Source organism: Notolabrus celidotus, chromosome 6, assembly GCF_009762535.1.
Source record: "Notolabrus celidotus isolate fNotCel1 chromosome 6, fNotCel1.pri, whole genome shotgun sequence".
In the NCBI taxonomy this organism is placed as follows: domain Eukaryota; kingdom Metazoa; phylum Chordata; class Actinopteri; order Labriformes; family Labridae; genus Notolabrus; species Notolabrus celidotus.
Window position 1 is genome coordinate 22,481,278 of NC_048277.1, and position 7,903 is coordinate 22,489,180.

The window sequence follows — 7,903 nt, forward strand, 5'->3', positions numbered from 1 at the left end:
AGAATGAATAATAAAACCAACAGAGTACTAGCAGAAGTGCTTCATATTGTGGTGTGAGATCAGCAAACAAAAATGTAGTCCATCCTGCATGATGGAGGAAGAATTCCTCTGCTTTGCTTGAGTACAAGTGCTGACACAACAATGTCAACAAAGAGCTAGTTACATAAAAGTGAAATAGTAATATCAGATAAATACAATAAGAATATCAGATGTAATGTACACATTAAAAAAACTATCCCTTAAATAAGATATGACCTCATCAAAGCTTTATTAATAATTGCATTCAACTATTATGATTGGCCGAGGTTGACCTACTTTCTTTTTTTAACAGTATACATTAATTCTATGATATATCAAATCTATCTTGCATTTTTATTTTAAATTTATTGAGGACAAGTTCTATGTAGTGTGAAATGGAAAAACTACAGAAACGTATGTTAAGCAAAGTACTTAGAGACTCAGTGTGTAATTTAATTTCAGCAGCTATAGTCGATCAATCAAAACCATTACCAAAGGTGTAAAGTAGTGTGTTTTTTTATTTTAAGACAGGTGACCATTTTTTAATGAAACTTAATTGTCAAAACATCTGGTTTACTCTTAATCCGTTCAGAAGATGGTCTTTCAGAATGCTACTTTTGATAACTTCAAGTATTAAAGCTTCTTAGAGGACTTTTAAGCTGGTTATGGACAAACTGAATATAATACTGAAGCTTTTTATGACTTACAACAGCAAAAGAGACATCAGTGAAGAGGTTGACTATTGCTACATTGTAATATTTAATGCCTGTAAAGGCTGCCCCATGGTGGGTGGCTGACAAGCAGCAACCTTCGGTCTAAAAATATGAGTCCAATGCAGAACAGCAGTTCATCGAGGATCCGCTTGAGGTTGGCTCCGGAAGTACCGGAAACCACATACACATGAATGGGAAAAAGACGATCTTTACAGCAGAAATAAACATGTTTACAGCCTGGTACAAAAGACGAGTGTAGTCTGGATAGCTCATTTCTTGATCGGCTCACACTGTACGGGGGGTGAATTTTTGTCTAACGCTGCAATTTCGAAGATATTGAGATTACGAGTCTTCCAATGAGAGGCACAGCTGACTGCGGGAACACTTTACCTTTTTGCTAGGAGGCTCAAAGCCCGCCTATTTACGTCACAATCCTGGACAGCAGCAATATGGCTGCCGCCGTCAACGTTTGGCCTCAAAACAGCTCTTCAGAAACAGATGGGTGACGTCACGGATACTACGTCCATATTTTATACAGTCTATGGTGGCAGACAAGAAGAGCAACAGCAAAAAAGAATTTAGGTTATGCAAACACAAAATACTCCTTTTGTCTTTGTAAGGCCAGAGATTGCTTGCTTCAAAAATTAACATTACTTGATGCAAGGTGCAGTATGTATGAAAACACCAGGGGCAGAATAGAGTAGAGGCTGCACAGATGTAACAGAGATGGCAGTACAAGCAACACATACTCGCCATTGTCCCACTGGGCTTGATTTATTGGTCTTACATACCACCACGTTACCACTGCTGTCACTTTTTCTGCGTTGATCTTTGCATTAAAACGAGAGTAATCTCTTGAGTGTCACATGGTCTGTTGTTTGCATCCCATTTATCTGGTAGTATATATGGCCTGAACTTTATGGCATGCCCTCTGGAGGTGTTCTCCAATAACACACATAGTGCACAGTGTACTATACTTACAGTTACACTCACAATGCAGCCGGATGCATACCTGAACACAAGACCACACACCAAATATATATTTCTTTCAAGCTTCCAAGCCATGTTAGTACTTCATGATCTGTTTAGCTTTAATGAAGTCCCTTTTTGAAAAACTCATTTCATACGTGCCACACCAAAATTTAAAGTGAACTTATTCTGTCTTCAAATACATATTTGTAAGTTCTTATATTGTACATTCTGATAACCACAGTTTAATAACAGCCTGACAAAACAAAATCAGCAGCTCATAATTCAGAGTTTCGATTGATGTCCACAACTCCATCCACACCCCTTTAATAAATCCTTTTGTTTGCTTTTAGAAAAACAAATCAGGTTTTTAGAGTGTCACGCCTCATAAGGTGTTATTATGAATGGAACTGAAGGTGCTGTCATGGACATGTAGAGGGAACATGTCCTAACATGACCCACTCATAACAAACCACTAAAGACCATTTCCTGCCCTTAACTTCAGGCAGTGTTGGAGATGAAATGTCAGCACCACACGTCATCTTTTTGTGATGTTCACTCCCTCTGTACAAGTAACAGTGTTGTTTTTTAAAGCCTGTTTGTCAAACTGTGTGCAGGTTATTATCCGTTACAGTGTGTTTGCCTCCTCTGCACTGAGGGACTGAGCACACCTGAAGCACCAAGTCTCAGGTGAGGGTGTAGTCTGGTTCCCCTAGCTACCAGGGAGACAATGGTAAATCGAAAACAGACTACTTTATAGTTCACCTCGATTTAGATCAGCGCAAAGCGAAACACATCCTCTTCCTTCAATGGTCTCTTCTTCTTAGAGTATCACATGTGGAAGTCGTTTCACCCTAACCTGCTTTCCAGCTGTTGGCTTTCTCCCATCTGGCTTAACTGAAAATATTAGCCACATGAGACATTTACAAATTACCAGGCAAAACAACCAAAGGTAAATTGAGCTTGATGCAAAGCAGGATTCTCAAATGAAATGTGAAGTTAAACAGAGCACATTTTTCTTTTTCTGTTCAGTATGTGGATTTCTTCTCAGTTACCTGTCTGTACTGATGGACAGGTAACCTCCGTGTCAATCTGACAGAATTTACCTGTTAGTGAGAACCACTCTTTGACCCTGTGGTCGAGGACATGGTCATTTAAGAGATCAGAGCGCCCTCTTGTGGCTGAAGTTAGAAAATGTCTGCTCAGAGAATACTTGTGTCTTGAGGGGTTAATGGTACATGGTGTTCTGCAGGGTAATATATGCTGCCATCCTTGGAGAAATTGGGCTTAAATTACAGAAAGCAGTCACATGAATATTGACTAATGCCTGGAAAACTTGCTGATAATCTAATTTATTTGGCAACTGGGTGAAATGTAAAACCCTGCTCCATGATGCATTTGTGGCTCGTTAGATTTATTTTTATAACTTGCTGCCTGTGAAAAGACTGCTGGTCATCATCCTAATATACTCAATGTGGTGTCCAATGACTTATACCGTGTTACATGTTGTTACTCAGTGAATTCAGTAACAAATCAGTCGACATGAGGGACAGCAGCATACTTTTAACATTAAAAAGTTAAATTAAAAACCATGATAATGCATTTAAAAATTGAAATAGTTTAATGTACTTGAAAAGCAAGAGTGTTTCTCTGGCTTAATCAATTACGTTCATACCTTTTCAGTATGTATTCATACCTTTGAAGGTTTTAATTTAGAAATGTGACTTTCAACAATAAATATTCAATTATAAAACCAGTAATTCTCAGTCAGAGAGGAATTAAATGAGGGTTTTAACTGTATCTTTCCCTAGGTCCACAACACCTGCTTTTAGGAACCATCCCCCAGGCAGTATCTTGCATCAGACAAATACTTGTATAGGATATTAAGAATAACAGCAATGAAACAAGTGATGAAACACTGCCTGAAACCGACCCAACCACAGATAACGAAATGGAAAGCAACTATTAATGAAATTCATAACATGGAAAGAATAACACATAGGATAAGGAATTTAAGCGATGTTTTTGAGTCACGATGGAAAAAAATAACTAACATCGAAATAACATGAAAAGAGATGAATGAAAAATGTAGATGTGTGAGTACTTGAGCATTGGGTTTGAGCTAGAAACAGACGGTGAAGAACACAAACAGCAAAAAAAACTAAAGGGGGAATATATATATATATATATATATATATATATATATATATATATATATATAATAAATACATTTCCAGGCCTAAATAAAATCTGATTAAATTTGCTCTATGCTTTTGTCGATGTTGTCGATGTTGTAGATCTTTTCTTTGTGCATTTTCTTTAAAGTTTGTTTCTGCATTAGGTATCAAATCCTATACTCATGGATGAGTTAAGAATGAATTGTTTATTTACAGAAGGTAGTCTTATACATATTATAAGCAAACTCATCCATGCTAATGCTGACAAGCTGTTAGGTCTTTGTTTTGTCTTGTTTTTTTGTGTGTATGTATGAGTATTGTCACTCATGCATTATATATTGAAAACTATTAAATAAAAAGTATAAAAAATAAAAAAAATAAAACCAGTAGAGTTGCTAAAATGACATTGAAAAAAACACAAAAAAGCCAATAAAAGAAGTGTACTGTTACTGCACATCTCCAATGACCTCACGTGGCCCACCATCACAGCCAGCACCATAAAGAAGGCCCACCAATGCCTGTACTTTCTGAGGAGGCTGAAGCGGGCTGGCCTCAGCCCTGCTGTCCTGACATCTTTTTACCAGTGTGTGGTGGAGAGCACACTGACAGCATCCATCACTGTCTGGTATGGGAACTGCTCTGTGGCTGACAGGAAAGTGCTGCAGCGAGTGATCAAATCTGCTCAAAAAACTACAAACAGCAGCCTCCCTTCCCTGGAGGACATATATGTCAGCAGGTGCAGAGGCAGGGCGTCGCACATCATGGAGGACCCTACCCATCCAGCACACAGACTGTTCACCCCCCTCCCCTCAGGCAGAAGGCTGTGCAGCCTAAAAGCTAGAACAAGGCTAAGGTGTAGCTTCTTTACAGAAGCTGTGAGGCTTGTGAACTCTCTGACCTAGGTCTGTTCTCTGCACTTTACCTCTGTGACTGCATGCACACATTACTGCACTGTCTTGCTGGTTTTAAACTATGTTTTTATATTTTCTGAATGCCGCTGGACCTGAGTAATGTGTTTCGTTCCTTCATGTTTTTATATGTGATTGAAATACAATGAAGTGAACCTTGAAACTTGAACCTTGAACACTGCCTAGAAAACAATAGTAATACTGGTGTAAGCATGCTGCTGCGCACTGTGATATTTACAGCAAGTTACTTGACAATTGCATCCAGTTAACAACTGTAAACTTTGCAATAAGTTGCACAGTTATGCAGTGACACACCAAATAAAATAAGCTAAGCTATTGTATACATCAATTTATATTCAGATTACATGATACTCCTGAAAGTTACTTACATTTTAGTTCCTAAGAAGCAAGCTTCATTAAGTTATAAAGCTACTTGGGTGCTGGTTGGCCTAGTGGTTTTTGCATGTGCCCCATGTGCTGAGGCGACAGTCCTTGTTGCAGCAGTCACTGGTTTGACTCCTGGCTCCGGCCCTTTGCTGCATGTCTTCCTCTGCTCTCTACTCTTACATTTCCTGTCTCTATTCAGCTGTCCTATCCAATATAAGCAAAGGTCTGTCAAAGCAGCATACAGGATGGATAGATTATGATTCCACTTTGAAAATAATAGAGAAAAATCTTAATCCTAAATATGTTTTTCCTTTTATTCAAATTGTTTTAGAGCTCTCTGAGACACTTGATGATTACTGTCCTGTTTAACATTCATAGTTTTATCTGCATGTCTTATACATATTTTTTACACACAGAGTTTCTTGTCACATATAATAACCACTCAGTATTGTGTATTGTGTTTTCTCCATCTAGTGAGCTGCCTTCTTCAAGAGGTAAATAATCTCCTCACTGACACATGCAAAGCCACCAGCAGATAATAAAGCTCATTTGTGTCTGCTTACTACGAGAAATTACGCATTATCTGTTCTTAGTCACAGACAACACAGAGACACATGGATGGATGGGATAGAGTATGAGAGGGGAATCCTTTAGAACATAATCATGAACCTTTAGCATTTGTTGTTTTCAAGACTCTACGAAGTTTGAAGTAAAGGCCAGCAGAAATCACCCAACTGTCTTCACTGATCAAAACAGGTAAGAGTGTAACTTGATGCTCAGGTCAGAAACAACGCAGTAGAAACTTGCTGAGTGAAAACTGTTGCTGGTACAATAGTGATTTCAACGTTATACCTGGTTTTGCTGTAATTTGTGGTTAGTAAAATGTTTCTGTGAGCTTCCATTTCATTATTAGAGGATTTGTGTTTCTTCTCATAAACATTCTTACCAATTGGTGATGAAAACAATCAAAGTGCAGCATTGTACTTCACATCCGCACAACTTCATTTACAACTCTGGTGGATATCCAAAAGTGGATGAAGATGGGAAACAAGTCCTACTGAATTAGGGCACATGGAAATTAAGACAAAGGACATATTACATATTGGCCTTTGATGTAAATGTACAGCATGGAATTAAATATTTTAACTCAGCATACATTTAATTAGGGGCGATTCTAGGATCGGATGTTTAGGGGTGCTGAGCCGGGCAAGATCAATGTCACTGTTTTGTACATTTTAATGCAATTTCATTCCCACATTTGTGAAAGAAAAGTATAGCACTTTTTGGAAAAGTCTGTGACTAAACCATCAAATCTAAAAAAGGTTATTTAAATGCTGAGCCATCGCAAAAGAGAAATGGATTGGAATCATAAAAGAAACATATGGTAACCCTAATTTCTGGGGAAAGACAACTCATTTTGATACAGCAGCTCCTCAACATACACATAAACAGTATGTGTGTTTCTGGAGTAAACCAGCCCCCTATAGTGAGTACCAAAAATACCACAAATTGACTTTGGAGTTATTTTGGGGATTTTCATTTGAAATGCAATGCACAACATGTAAAACGCAGTGGAGCTGCTGTATTTCTGTTGTTAAAATATTACGTTTCAACCAACTACTGTATGGTTTTGAAACTTTTCTAGCTTGTTAAAAAGGACATACAGTAAAAAAAAAAAAAAATCAAATTTTAGGGGTGCTGGGATTCAATTTAGAGGTGCTTCAGCAACTCCAAAAATGGGCTAGAAACACCTATGCACTTAATGAACCGCTATTTGAATGATTAGCTAGAGTAAACAGTTACTCAATACATATGGTCATGAGTAGTGTTTTTTTTGTCACATTAAACTACCCAAAGATAAAAATAAAATGGCAAAATGGATATTAAGGAACTATCCATCCCATTATCTTGACTGCCTATCCCGTGCAGGGTCACAGGGGATAGTAAGGAGCTACACCAACTTATCCTCACATCTATCAAGGACATGTTTGCATTGCTTTGATTGGGACAAAGTCAGTTTGTTAATCAAGCTACAACACTTATTTTTCTCCTCTAAACCATCACAACACATGTCCAGTAGAGGGAGCTGTTGGATGAAATTTCTATACTGTACATAAACTTTAAACTTTGACACATGAAGCTCAGATTCTGGAGTTTGATTGGAACAATAACAGTCTATAAAAAAAACTCCTACACTATTTTTTTTTCGTACACAACATCATATAATAGATGTGTGCTGATGAAGCACATGGATAATGTTCTTAGATTAAGATTTCAAGTCACATAAAATCACAGTTTCAATTTGGCATCACACAAAATAAGTTAAAATAATGAGTCATGATGACTTTGCAGATCAACCACGCTTGGTCTGAAGAGGTGTGTGTATTTAAAGCACTCTTACTGCTCTTACTCAACAATGTAGTGGAAGTGCAGTGTGGTATTAAGCTTTAATAGTGTATCCGTAGCAGTTTTGCTGGTATTATAAAACAGGTCAAACTCCTAATATTACTTAACATCAGGCTGCTCTAAATCTGTGTTGTGAGGATAATTTATGTATACTAAAGCAGATTCAAAGTGTTGTAATAAAATGGGAATAAGAGCTTAAATCCACCTTGCTTAACTATAAGGATGTAATAACCATAAGACATCAGGCTGTTTAACCCTGGTTTAAAGATCAGAGTTAATTTTGAATTAGTTTAACAGCATGTTGGTAGAAAGTGTCTAATATCTG